This window comes from Desmodus rotundus, chromosome 1, assembly GCF_022682495.2.
Source record: "Desmodus rotundus isolate HL8 chromosome 1, HLdesRot8A.1, whole genome shotgun sequence".
Classification (NCBI taxonomy): Eukaryota; Metazoa; Chordata; class Mammalia; order Chiroptera; family Phyllostomidae; genus Desmodus; species Desmodus rotundus.
In genome coordinates this window covers 80,654,457-80,669,627 of record NC_071387.1, presented here as the reverse complement: position 1 = coordinate 80,669,627, position 15,171 = coordinate 80,654,457, and positions in this window count along the sequence as shown.

The window sequence follows — 15,171 nt, the reverse complement described above, 5'->3', positions numbered from 1 at the left end:
GTCAGACTGCCTGCCCCGTTTGTCCCACACTCCGCCAGTCTTGGTCCCGCCACAGCCACGTGAGTCCTCTCCACCCCGGTGCCCATTTCCGCCCCTCCTACCGGTCTGGATGAATGTTTCTTTTTTATTTCCTTGGTGTCGGACTTCCTTGCCGTTTGATTTTCTGTCAGTTCTGGTTGTGCGAGGAGGCGCAGTGTGTCTACCTACGCCTCCCTCTTGGTTCTCCCATTCAATGGGTTTTAATGCCTATTGTATACTTGCTGCTCCATTAAGCATCAAGGACTAGTGAGCTAAGTTAGACATTGCCTTCCTTCAGGGAGCCCACACTCTATGGGTAGAAGGAAAGTACACAAGAAAATTTGAGCATACCATGATAATGATGGGTGGTATGGGAACATGTGAGAAGGGCATCCCCTGGAGGGGAGGGAGAAAGAGTTGTCAGAGAAGACTTTCTAAAGAGATGATAACTGAGCACAGTCTTGAAAATTGAACTGGCGAGGACCAAGCTAAGTGTAGGGAATGATAGCACAAAAGTATGTAGATGGCAAAAATAGTGGTACATATGATTGCTGGGAGGGTATGAAAAGAGAGGAGGTGCAAGAGCACATTAAAGAGTCATGCAGAGGATCCAAAATGGCTACAGAGTAGCTGGAAGCTCCATCCATTTGCTCCCAGCCCTGAACTGGCCTTGCAGCTAAACCGCAGAGCAATCAACTAAAAAATCCAGCTGAGAGTGAGTGAGACTGCGTGTGAGTGAGTGTGTATGTGGACGAGTGTGTAGGGCATGTGCATGAGAGGGCAAGATCCAGCTAGCCTGTGGGACATTTGGGAGTGGGAGGCCCAGGTTCTTCTAGTAGAGCAGCCAGAAGCCACTCAGCTTTGGGATGGGAGACATTTTGAGGAATTTAAAATATCCTCCTCAGGAAGAAACCTCCAGAGTCCCTGCACTGTGGTGACCAGACCAGTCTCTGTGCCCTCCACCCTGGGCAGGGCCATGCACCCCCGTCACCGCCAGGAGCTAGGATCCAGGGACTGCAGTACTTAGTTGGATAGGGGCTAGCCCTTCCCTGACCCCAGGCACCATGAGAGCTGAAAATGGGACAGAATCTGACTGAGGAAACTGCAAATTGGCTCATGAGCCTCCAGCTCCAGGGGTGGAGAGAGGTGGCCAGGGCGGTGCTGGGTGCAGAAACAGCATGGTGGGAGTGCGCCTGAGGCTCACAATCACTAGAGGGAGTGGCTAGAGTACCTGCCACTGCCAGGTATTACAGTTTCACTGCAGGACTATATTCAGCGCCGCCCAGGAGAGATCCAGAGAGAAACTTTATGCTGTCAGAGACTCTGGCAGGCTGTGGGCAGCCCTGACAGAGACAGAGACTTTGTGCTTTTGGGGGGAGGGAGATGTGTGCAGAACAGGCCCCTTCAGAGCTTGGTTCTACAAGTGTGGGGGGTTGGTCACACAGGGAGATTTTTTAACATTGTTTTAAAGATTTTATTTATTTTTAGAGAGAGGTTAGAGAGAGGGTAAGGGAGGGAGAAGGAGGAAACGTCAATGTGTGGTTGCCTCTCACATGCCCCCTACTGGGGACCTGGCCCACAACCCTGGCATGTGCCCTGACTGGGAGTCGGACCAGCGACCCTTTGGTTCCAAGGCTGGCACTCAATCCTTTAAGCCACACCAGCGAGGGTGGAAACTCTTTTAAAAAAGGAGCTGAAGCAAGACTAGAGACTGGGACAGGACCCTGTGCTAGCATGTGGATGTGAGCGCTGGTAGTGGCTCTGCCAACAAAGAACCGAGAGTGATAGAGTCATGCTGAAGGGACTGTGGGACTTGACCAGCACAGCTGGCGAGCAGGGGACTGTGCAGAGTGTAGCATTTGGACCCAGATCTCCTGCAAAAGCAGCAGGCTGGGGTCTGGATGGCCAGGAGCTGAACTCCTGAGATTCATTCCAGCCAGGCAGGTCCCTTCACAGGCAGGTGTGCCCAACCCCCACCTACAGGATTACAGGCTCTGCAGATCAGTGAGGCCAGGCTCAGGAGGCCCCTGCTAGGCATATATCCAAAGGAAAATAAGGAAAGCTCCCAAAGGCCCCTTTCTACCAGGCACTATGAGCTACACTGTTCCTCAGGCCCTGATCCACTGAACCCAGCAGAAAAGAGATTAGAGACAGGTGCAACAAGGTGTGTAGGGCTGTGCCCAACCTAGACAGAGCTGCCCAGATTGGCCCCTCACAGGAAATAGATAATTCACCAGACACCATATATTACAGGAAAGGGGAGAGGAAAGATGGCGGTGAGATAGGTGGGAGCAGAGTCCACTTCCCCCTGCACACGGGTAAAACACCTAGCCAATCTACTGAGGAACAAAGCGAACAGCCAACAGCACCCCAGCGTTTATGAGGATAGGAGACCAAAAAGCATAGAGGACACTGAAAAAACAGACAGTAAGGGCACTGCTTCAGGACAAAAAGGTCCCTGGGACCAGCGCAGGGACTAGGGCAACTGCAGCCCCAGGCCCCTGCCCACAGGGCCTGCCGCAGGACTCCTGGAAGAGATCTTTGTTCACGGCTCCCTCCCCTGCCAAACAAGGCTTGAGCAGCACTGAGAGAGACCTGGTTGCTTGAGGTCTCAGGGAGGGGAAAAAGGACAAAGTGTAGTAAACACACCAGAGACCATGGGCACCAGCCAGGGAGAGTTGAGAGTTGGGCCACGTTGGGCCCTGACCCGGACAGTCCCCTATCTAGCCAGAGAGGGGGGCTGTGTGAGAGGACAGGCCCTTCCTTGTAGGGAGGGAGCAACAGCATTGAGCAGGAGGATTTTCCCTAAAAGAAAAAGACCCTCGGGGGCACTTTGGGGAACTCTCCAGTCTCCTCTCCACCCCGGCTGCCAGGCACTCCCACAGGGCTGTGGGGGAAATCAAGCCCAAATCCTAAGCACCGGGGAGAGAGTGCACAACACACAGAGACCACAGGCACCAACCGGGGAGAGTGCAACTCAGAGAGACAAGAGACCAAAGGCTCCGGGAAGAGTATGAATCAAGGAAGGCCCCCTTCCTGTGCGCGAAGACCCATAGCCCAAAGGAGGGTGAGTGCCGGAACCTGTGGGTCCTGGGGCCACTGGAGATCTGGGCTGGAGGCTTCCCGAGTGCTAGTCGGGACAGAGAAGAGCTGGGATAGGCTGCCTGAGTTGGCTACAGACAAAAAAGACCAGCAAAACTGCCCTGGCCAGCAGGCTTGTTTTTTGTTTTGTTTTGTTTTGTTTTTTAAAGTAATTCTTTATTATTATTTTTTTCTTTCTTTTAACACCTTCTTCCTCTCTTTCCTTCTTTCTTGTTCTACTCCTTCTCTCTCTCCCTGTATATATATATATTCTTCCTTCCATCTTCTTTTTTTTTTAAATCCCCAAAAGAGAGACAATAAAACCCGCAACTCTGAAAAGACCAAAGTTGGAACCAAAGAGAGGGCATCCCAACAGCTGAGATAGTGAAACAAATTTCACTTTGCTACTCCAGAGAACTTGCAAGATATTGTATATTTGTACTATTATTTTCTTTCATTATCCTTACATCACTCATTTTATTACTGTTTTTCTATTTCTCTTCTTTCTGTTTAGTCTTCTTCGCTTGACTGGTTAATTTGCATTGTTTGACTGGTTTCCCCTTGTTCTCTCTTTCACAGTGTATTGTTAATTAACTGTCTTTCATTTCACTTGGGTTCCATTAGCACACTACTCTAGGACCTATACTTCCTATTCTAGTTATCCAGATCACATAGATTCTGTCATATGATTGTTGCTCCATTACTATTGTAAATAATAGCTGTTCCATATATCGGTAAATACTACACAGAACTTCTACCAAATCTCAGCCCACTTCACTGTTTCCTGAACTTTATTACTGGTGTGGTTAAATCCATTCTCTCACACATTACACCTATTTTCTACCCTTTACTCTAACTTTATCTCATAATCTTACCTCCCACAAGCTCACAGCTTTCTAGATCCAACTCATAATCCTTGGCCCCACAACAAGAATCTTATCTTCTTTCCACCATTTCTAAAAAGTGGCTAGGTGGATGAAATATCACAGTTAACACTATATATATCCAAAGGATCTCCTATCTCTTCTCTAAGGGCTGGTACTTTAAATATCATATAATATAGCCCTGCTCTCTTAAACCACTTCGCCTTCCCCCTACAACCTACCATAAAAAAGAGTAGGCAGAAGCTGTGAACACCAGGATACCTCCTGGAAAAGGAAACCCACCAACAAAGGCAACACCAACAGCTAAGAACAGGAGAAGGTGAAGGAGGGAGTGGAAGTCACACTAACCCAACCCAGGATCTATCTGGAAATACAACTAAATAGTGAAGAAATTACTAAGAACAAACAACTGAACAAGAGCAAGAGAAAAGCTTCAAAACCTTGTACATACAGGAGAACGAGCTCCAACACAACCTTCCCACACCTGCACAACACAAAACAAGAGATGGGGGACAGACTGACCCTCAGATAACCAGCTGGTGGGAAAGACCCACCAAAGAAACACCCAAAAAGAACCAAAAACCAAAGACATACACGGAGCCAACATAAACCACAGCCTAAGATCAGAAAGATCACAAGATCAAGGAGACTGTACCACTAAATCTCACAGGTATTCTATCACAGAAGTTTACACCAAAAACCCAGGGGGTCAGAACAGAGCAACTTAAGAAGCAGAGGCTAACAGGAAGAGTCTCACAAACAATGGGAAGACAATGAAACAATCCCCAAATTAAAGGAAAGGGGGACGTCTCAGAAACAATGCTAAAAGAAAAAGAGGCAAGTCAACTATCAGATAATGAGGTCAAGGAATTGGTTATAAGGAAGCTCAATGAGCTCACACAGAATTACCAAAAACTACAGGGAAATTACAATGAACTCACTGCAAACTATATCGACATGAAAAAGGAAATAGAAAATATCAACAAGGGCCAAGGGGAAATGAAGAATACAATTTCTGAACTGAAGAACACAGTAGGAGGAATCAAAAGCAGGCTCGATGAAGCAGAGGATCGGATCAGTGAACTGGAGGACAAGGTAGAAAAAAACACCCAGAATGAGCAAGAAAAGGAAAAAGAGGCTCAAAAAGAATGAAGAGGGGTTAAGGGAAATGCAGGACAACATGAAATGCAATAACATCCTTGTAATAGGGGTACCAGAAGGAGAAGAGGAAGAGCAAGGGATAGAAAACCTGTTTGAAAAAGTAATGATGGAAAATGTTCCCTAATTTGATGAGAGAAAATGTCACACAAACCCAGGAATCACAGAGAGTCCCAATCAAGAGGAACCCAAAGAGACCCACTGCAAGACACATCATAATTAAAATGGCAAAATTCCAAGACAAAGAAAGAATCTTAAAGGCAGCAAGGAAAAAAAGGAAGTAACATACAAGGGAGCCCCAATAAGGTTAGCAACTGACTTCTCAAAGGAAACGGTCCAAGTAAGAAGAGAATGGCAAAATATATTCCAAGTAATGAGAACCAGAGGCCTGCAACCAAGGCTACTTTACCCAGCATGGCTCTCAATCAAGACAGAAGGCCAAATAAGGAGTTTCCAGACAAAATAAGTCCAAAAGAATATACCTCCACCAAACCAGCTCTGCAAGAGATGCTAAAGGGGCTGCTGTAAGGAAAGGAAGGAAAAGAGAGAAGAACACAGGTACAGGAGCTGGTTCTTCGAAAAGATAAACAAAATCGACAAGGCCTTAAGCAGGCTCATCAAGAAAAAAAGAGGACCCAAATAAACACAGTCACAAATGAAAGAGGAGAGACTACAACGGATACCACCGAAATACAAAGGATTGTAAGAAATTACTACGAAGAGCTATATGCCAAGAAATGTGAAAATCTAGATGAAATGGACAAACTTCTAGAAAAATATAACCTCCCAAAACTCAATGAAGAAGAAACAGAAACCCTGAAGAGACCAATAACACCTGATGAAATTGAAATGGTAATCAAAAAGCTTCTGACACACAAAAGCCCTGGACCAGACAGTTTCACAGAGGAATTATACAGAGCATTTAAGGGAGAGTGAAACCCCATCATCCAAAGATTATTTCAAAAAATTCAAGAATATGGAAGACACCAACTCATTTTATGAAGCCAACATCATCCTAATCCCAAAACCAGATAAAACGCATAACAAACACAGAATACTTCAGGCCAATATCACTGATGAACATACATGCTAAAATCCTCAACAAAATATTGGCAAGCCATATCCAGCAATACATTGAAAACATCATATACCACGATCAAGTAGGATTCATCCCAGGGATGCAAGGATGGTACAATATTTGCAAATCAATAAACATAATACACCACATAAACAAAAGCAAAGACAAAACACACATGATCATATCAATAGATGCAGGAAAGGCATTTGGTAAGATACAGCACCCATTTATGATAAAAACACTCAGCAAAGTGGGAATAAAGGGAGTATTCCTCAACATAATAAAGGCCATATATCAGAGACCTGCAGCCAACATCACACTCAATGGACAAAAACTTAGAGCTTTCCCACTAAGATCAGGAACAAGACAAGGATGCCCTCTCTCACCACTCCTATTCAACATAGTATTGGAAGTCCTAGCCACAGCAATCAGACAAGAAAAAGAAATAAAAGGCATCCAAATTGGAAAGGAGGAAATGAAACTGTCACTGTTTGCAGACGACATGATAGTGTACATGGAAAATCCTATAGACTCCACCAAAAAACTACTCGACCTAATAAATGAATTTGGCAGAACAGCTGGGTAAAAAGTCAATACTCAGAAATGAAAGGCATTCCTGTATACCAACAATGAAACTGCAGAAACAGAAATCAGGAAAAAAACCCATTTGATCTAGCAACAAGAAAAATAAAGTACCTAGGAATAAACCTAACCAAGGAGGTAAAAGACCTGTACTCAGAAAACTACACAACACTGAAGGAAGAAATTAAGGAAGACACAAACAAATGGAAGCATGTACCATGCTCATGGATTGGAAGAATTAACATCATCAAAATGGCCATACTACCCAAAGCAATTTATAGATTCAATGCAATCCCTATCAGAGTACCCATGACATATTTCACAGATATAGAACAAACATTTCAGAAATTCATATGAAACCGCAAACGACCCTGAATAGCTGCAGCAATTTTGAGAAAGAAGAACAAAGCAGGAGGGATCACAGTACCTGATATCAAACTGTATTACAAGGCCACTGTAATCAAAACAGCCTGGTACTGGCATAAAAACAGGCACATACACCAATGGAACAGAACAGAGAGCCCAGGAATAAACTCAAGTATCTGTGGTCACTTAATATTTGACAAAGGAGGCAGAAGCATAAAATGGAGCAAAAACAGCCTCTTCAACAGATGGTGTAGGGAGATCTGGACAGCAACGTGCAAAAAACTGAAACTCGATCACCAACTTACGCCATACACGAAAATAAATTCAAGATGGATAAAAGACTTAAATATAAGTGGTAACACGATAAAAGTCCTTGAGGAAAACATTGGCAGGAAAATCTCAGACATTCCACGCAGCAACATCCTCACAGACACATCCTCTAAAGCAAGGGACATAAAGGAAAGAATAAATAAATGGGACCTCATGAAAATAAAAAGCTTCTGCGTGGCTAAAGAAAACAGCACCAAATTACAAAGAGAAAAAACAGTATGGGAAAACATATTTGCTAATGATACCTCAGACAAGGGCCTGATCTCCAAAATATATAAAGAACTCACATGACTCCACTCCAGGAAGACAAACAACCCAATTAAAAAATGGGCAAAGGACTTGAACAGACACTTCTCCAAGGAAGACACACAGAGGGCCCAGAGACATATGAAAAGATGCTTAGCATCACTAGCCATCAGAGAGATGCAAATTAAAACCACAGTGAGGTACCATCTCACACCAGTCAGAGTGGCCAACATAAACAAATCCACAAACAAATGTTAAAGAGCCTGCGGAGAAAAGGGGACCCTAGTGCACTGTTGGTGGGAATGCAGGCTGGTGAGACCACTGTGGAAAACAGTATGGAATTTCCTCAGAAAACTAAAAATGGAACTGCCCTTTGACCTAGCAATTCCGCTGCTGGGATTATACCCTAAGAGCCCTGAAACACCAATCCAAAAGAACCTGTGTACCCCAATGTTCATAGCAGCACAATTTACAATAGCCAAGTACTGGAAGCAACCTAAGTGCCCATCAACAAACGAGTGGATCCAAAAACCATGGTATATTTACACAATGGAATTCTTCGCAGCAGAGAGAAAGAAGGAGCTTATACCCTTTGCAACAGCATGGATGGAACTGGAGAGCACTATGCTAAGTGAAATAAGCCAGGTGGTGAGGGACAAATACCATATGATCTCACCTTTAACTGGAACATAATCAACAGAAGGAAAAAGGAAACAAAATATAACCAGAGACACTGAAGTTAAGAACAGTCTAACAATAGCCGTGGGGGATGGAGGGGGAAACAGTGGGAAGAGGAGATTATAGGAACTACTATAAAGGACACATGGACAAAACCAAGGGGGAGGGTGGAGGTGGGGGAGGGAGGTGGGTTCACCTGGGGTGTGGTGGAGGGATGGGGAGAAAAGGCATACAACCGTATTTGAATAACAATAAAATTTTTTTTTTAAAAAAGAACAATCTAACAATAGCCGCGGTGGGGGGAACAGTGGGAAGAGGGGATTACAGGAACTACTATAAAGGACACATGGAGAAAACCAAGGGGGAGGGTGGAGGTGGGGGAGGGAGGTGGGTTCAGCTGGGGTGGGGTGGAGGGATGGGGAGAAAAGGCATACAACCGTAATTGAATAAAAATAAAAATTTAAATTAAAAAAAAATAATTATAAATAGGTAGTTACAGAATAGCCATGGGGATGTAAAGTACAGTATAGGAAAGGGAGTAGCCAAAGAACTTTCATGTATGACCCGCAGACATGAACAACGGTGATGGGATTGCCTGAGGGAATGAGGGGTGCCAGATGGAGGGGGGCAAAGGGGGAAATTGTGACCACAATAATAGCGTAATCAATAAAATATAATTAATAAAAAGAAAAAAATAAAAACTTTTTAAATACTTTATTTAAAATATTATTCTATTTGTTCTATTACAGTTGTCCCAATATTTGCCCCTTTGCTCTCCTTCCCCCAGCCTACATCTTGCTCCCATTCAATCCCCACCATGTTTCCCATGTCCATGGGTTATTCTTACATGTTCCTTAACTAATCCGTTCCCCTTCTTTCCAACCTTATCCCCCTCCTTCCTCCCCTCTGGTCGCTGGCAGTCTGTTCCTTGGTTCCCTGCCTCTGGTTCTATTTTGCTCATTTGTTTGTTTTGTTCATTAGGTTCCTCTTATAGGTGAGATCATATGGTATTTGTCTTTTACTGCCTGACTTATTTTACTTAGCATAATATTCTCCAGTTCCATCCATTCTGTTGTGAAAGGAGTTCCTTCTTTCTTTCTGCTATGTAGTATTCCATTATGTAAATGTACCACTGTTTTCTGATCCACTAAGTTGCTAATGGGCACCAGGGCTGTTTCCAGCACTTGGCTATTGTAAATTGTACTGCTATGAACATAGGGGTGCATAAGTTCCTCTGAATTCGTCTTTTAGGATTCTTAGGGTTTAATCCCAGCAGTGGGATCACTGGGTCAAAAGGCAGTTCCATTTGTAGTTTTTTGAGGAAATTCCATACTATATTCCACAGTGGCTGCACCAGTCTACATTCCCACCAACAGTGCACTAGGGTTCCCTTTTGTCCACACCCTCACCAGCTCTTGCTGTTTGTTGATTTATTAATGATGGTCATTCTGACTGGTGTGAGGTGGTATCACATTGTAATTTTAATTTGCATCTCTCTGATGGCTTGTGATGTTGAGCATTCTTTCATATGTCTATGTGTGATCTGTATGTCCTCCTTGGTGAAGTGTTTATTCAAGTCCTTTGCCCATTTTTTAATTGGATTGTTTGTGTTACTGGTGTTGAGTCATATTAGTTCTTTATATAATTTGGAGATCAAACCCTTGTCCAAGCTATCATTGGCAAGTCTGTTTTCCCATATGAGCGGCTCCCTTTTCATTTTGATGATGTTTTCTTTAGCTCTGCAGAAGCTTTTAAATTTGATATCATCCCACTTGTTTATTTCTTTCCTTTATTTCCCTTGCTCTAGGAGATATATTGGCAAAAATATTGCTGCATGGAATATCTAAAATTTTCCTGCCTGTGGCTTCCTGTAAGACTTTTATGGTATCATGACTTATATTTAAGTCTTTTATCTATCTTGAGTTTATTTTTGTGTATGATGTGAATTGGTGATATAGTTTCATTTTTTTGCATGTACCTGTCCAGATCCCCCAACACCATTCATTGAAGAGGTCATTTTTACTCCATTTTATGCTAATGTCCACTTTTTCAATTATTAATTGTCCATAGAGACATGGATTTATTTCTGGGCTCTCCATTCTGCTCCATCAATCTATGTATCTGTTCTTATGCCAGTTGGTACTGTTTTGATTACAGTAGCCTTGTAATATTGTTACTATCAGGTATTGTGATCCCTCCCACTTTGTTCTTTTTTCTCAAGATTGCTGAGGATATTTGGGGTCATTTTTTGGTCCATAATAATTTTTGTAGTATTTAGTCTAGATCTGTGAAATATGCCATTGGTATTTTTTTTAATTTTTATTGTTATTCAATTACAGTTGTCTGCATTTTCTCCCCATCCCTCCACCCCACCCCAGCCAAACCCACCTCCCTCCCCCACCTCCACCTTCCCCCTTGATTTTTTCCATGTGTCCTTTATAGTAGCTCCGGTAAACCCCTGTCCCCACTATCCCCTCCCCACTCCCCTCTGGCTATTGTTAGATTGCTCTTAACTTCAATGTCTCTGGTTATATTTTGTTTGCTTTTTACTTTTGTTGATTATGTTCCAGTTAAAGGTGAGATCATATGGTATTTGTCCCTCACTGCCTGGCTTATCTCACTTAGCATAATGCTCTCCAGTTCCATCCATGCTGTTGCAAAGGGTATAAACTCCTTCTTTCTCTCCGCTGTGTACAATTCCATTGTGTAAATATACCATAGTTTTTTGATTCACTCTTGCTGATGGGCAGCCATTGGTATTTTAATAGGGATTGCATTGAATCTATAAATTGCTTTAGGTACTGTGGACATTTTAATGATGTTAATTTTTCCATGAACATGGTATATGCTTCCATTTCTTTGAATCTTCCTTGATTTATTTCTTCAGCATTCTGTAATTTTCTAAGTATAGGTCTTTTACTTTCTTGGTTAAGTTTATTCATAGGTACTTTATTTTTCTTGTTACTATAGTAAATGGGATCCCCCCCCAGTTTCTGTTTCTCATATTTCATTGTTGGTTTACAAAAATGCTTTTGGTTTCTGAATATTGACTTTGTGTCCTGCTATTCTGCCAAATTCACTTATTAGGTCAAGTAGGTTTTTGGTGGAGATTATGGGGTTTTCTATGCACACTATCATCTCATCTACAAATGATGATAGTTTTACTTTCTCCTTTCCATTTAGGATGCCTTTTATTTATTTTTCTTGACTAATTGCTGTGGCTAGAACTTCCAATACTATGTTGAATAAAAGTGGTAAAAGTGGACACCACTGTCTTGTTCCTCATTGTAATGGGAAAGATTTTTTTTTTCCCATTGAGTATGATGTTGTCTGTATGTTTCTCGTACCTGGCCTTTATTATTTTGAGGCATGCTCTCTCTATTCCCACTTTGCTGAGTGTTTTTATCATAAATGGGTGTTGGATTTTATCAAATGCATTTTCAGCCACTATTTATATGACCATGTGGCTTTTGTCTTTCTTTTTGCTTATGTGGTGTATTACATTTATTGATTTGCGAATATTGTACCATCCTTGCATCCCTGTGAGGAATCCCACATGATCAGAGTGTATGATCTTTTTAATGTATTGCTGCATCCAGAATGCCTGTATTTTGCTGAGGATTTTAGCATCTATATTCATCAGTGATATTGGCCTGTAGTTTTCTTTCTTCATTGTGTCTTTACCTGGTTTTGGAATATGTATAATACCAACCTTGTAAAAAGAGTTCTAGAGTTTTCTCTCTTCTTGAATTTTTTGGAATAGTTTGAGAAGGATAGGAGCTGGTTCTTCTTTAACTGTTTGTTAAAGTTTACCTGTGAAGCCATCCAGTTGAGGGCTTTTGTGTTCTGAGAGTTTTTGATTACTGCTTCAATTACTAGCTGTTATCAGTCTATTCAGGCATTCTGCTTCTTCTTGATTCAGTTTTGGAAGATTGTATGATTTCTAGAAATTTGTCCATTTTGCCTGGTTGTCCAATTTCTTGGCATACAGTTGTTCATAGTAATTTCTTACAGTCCTTTGTATTTCTGTGCTATCAGTAATAACATCTCCTCTTTCATTTCTGACTTTATTTATTTGGGTCCGCACTCTTTTTTTCTTGATGAGTCTGGTTAAAGGCTTATCTATTTCATTTATCTTTTTTAAAAATGAGCTCCTCACCCTGGCTGGTGTGGCTTACTTGATTGAGCAGTTGTCTGTGAACCAGAAGGTCACCAGTTTGATTCCCAGTCAGGGCATATACCTGGGTTGCAGGCCAGGTCCCCAGTGGGGGGCACACATGAGACGCAACCACACATTGATGTTTCTCTCTCTCTCTCTTGTATTCTTCATTTTCTCCTGGCTCTTATTGAGAGTTTCTATGTCTTTTTTCATGCTAATATAGTTCCCAACAAGTTTCTTATATCTTCCATAGAGTTCCTTGTAGTTCTCACTGAGCTTCTTGAACTTCCTTATAACTATTATTTTGAACTTAATGCTTGATAGATTGCTTGCCTCAATTTCATTTAGAACTCTTTCTGGGATCCTCCTTTCCTTTTGATTGGAGGTTGTTTCTTTGTCTCCTCATTTTAGGTGACTCTTGTTCTTTGTTTCTGTATTTTAGATTGGTCTTGTTTGACTCCCTGTCTTCATGGGTTGTCCTTCTGTTGTAGGAGACCTGTGGGACTCAGTGGTTCAGTCTCCTTGACCTCCTCAGCTGGATGCTCTGGGGATGCCCTTTTCTCCACTTGTGTGGGCTTTCTTGCTATAATTGAGTTTTGGTTGTGGTTGGGTAATTCTTTGGTGGGTTCTTCCCACTGGCTATCTGTCTGAGAGTCCTACCACCCACCATGTCTTGTATTCTTTTATACAGGTACTGCCACAAAAAAACAAAACAAACCAGGAAACAAAAACCGACCACCTCAGTAATAATTGCCCCCACAACCACACAATAAATAGCAAATAAGCAAATACTAATAAGAGTGTGAAGATATTAAGACTATTGTAAGAAAGGAAAAATGAATATGAGATGACTAATTGAAAGAAAAATGATTTTGAGAGGGTAGAGGAAGGAGAAATAATAACAGTAGGGAATACAAGCAAGGTCAAGAAAGAAAGAAAATAGAATTTACATACTAATTTAAAAAAGATGGGGGGGAACCTAGAAGATGGCAGCGAGATAGGTGGGAGCAGAGTACACTTACCCTGGCACCAGCGAAACGCCTAGCTGATCTGAGGAACAGAGCGAACAGCCAACAGTATTCCAGCATATATGAAGATTGGAGACCAAAGATAGAGGACATTGAAAGATCAGATGGTAAGAAGAGTGCTTAAGGACAATAAGGTCCCTGTGACCAGCACGGGGACCAGGGTGGCTGAAGCCCCTAGCAGAGCACAGGGTCTGCTGCAGGATTCTTGGGAGAGAGCCAGGCTGGGCTGTGTGAGAGGCCAGATGCTTGTGTGGACCAGGGGGCCTTGAACAGGAAGAATTTCTCAGAAAGAAAAAGAGAAAATACAGGCACTCAGAGGCTAGTTAGAGAACTCTCGGCAGCAGCCCTGGCATCTTGCACCCCACCCCCTCAACCCCTGGACTGGGAACCCTGGATAAATAGCCCCAGCACACATGTGAAGCCCGGTTGGTGCACACCCAGATCAGCGGACTGGGTGCCCACAACTGAAACCCCGGGTGGGCGCCCACACCTGACATCTCGGGTGGGTGCGCACCTGGATAAACAGCTGGCTGCCCTGGCACACAGGCCCAAAGCCAGGGATCGGCTGCGCAACCCGATCAATGGCCTGGCTGCCCAGGGGCAACCACAACTAAACCACCGGTTCTGAACAACTCCCACCTAGCCCCTGCGCATAGAGCCCTTCAAGGCCTACTCACTCTCTAGGAGGAAGGCAGAACACCCAGCAGAGGGGAGCTGCAGGTCTAGGGGAGACTGCAGTCCCCAGAAAGACTTGACCCAGTAGGGGCTGAACTACCCCAAAGGAGCACCAAGAGCCCCCAGCATCTAAGACAACAAAGAGCAAGAAGGTGGAGTGTGAGTTGCCCCTAATTGGTGCAACTCAAGGACAGCACAACTGGTGAACTAAAGGCCTAGGGGGGAGCAGAAGGACCCTGAGGGAACTGGACTGGAGGCTGAAAACAGCAAAGAGAGTGGCTCAGGAAGGGAGAAAAGTGAAACCAATCCCTCCAACCACCCACTCCCGTTTCACAGACAGGAAAAACAGCAGAATGAACCTGAAGCCAGCAGAAGACTTTTCTTTTTTTCTTTTCTTTTCTCTCTGTTCCCCCCACCCCTTTCCCCCTAAATTCCTTCTTCCTTTCTGTCCTTCTTTCTTTTTTATTCCTTCTTCCTTCCATCCTTTATTCCTTATTCCTGCCTTCTTTTATTTATTTATTTATTTTAATTTTTGTTAAAATTCCTTCTTCTTATCTTTCCTCTGATCCTTTTGTTGCTGTTGTTATAATTACAATTTTATTTTTTTAATTAATTAATTTATTTTTATTCAGTTACAATTGTCTGCATTTTCTCCACTTCCCTCCACCCCACCCCAGTCAGTCCCACCTCCTTCTCTCACGTCTACCCTCCCCCTTGATTTTGTCCTTGTTTCCTTTATAGTAGCTCCTATAGACCCCTCTCCCCACTATCCCTTCCCCACTCCCCTGTGGCTATTGTTACAGTGTTATTTTTTTTCTTTAGATTTTTTTTCCAGGGGAAGAGCAATTTTATTTATTGTTATTCAGTTACAGTTGTATGCCTTTTCTC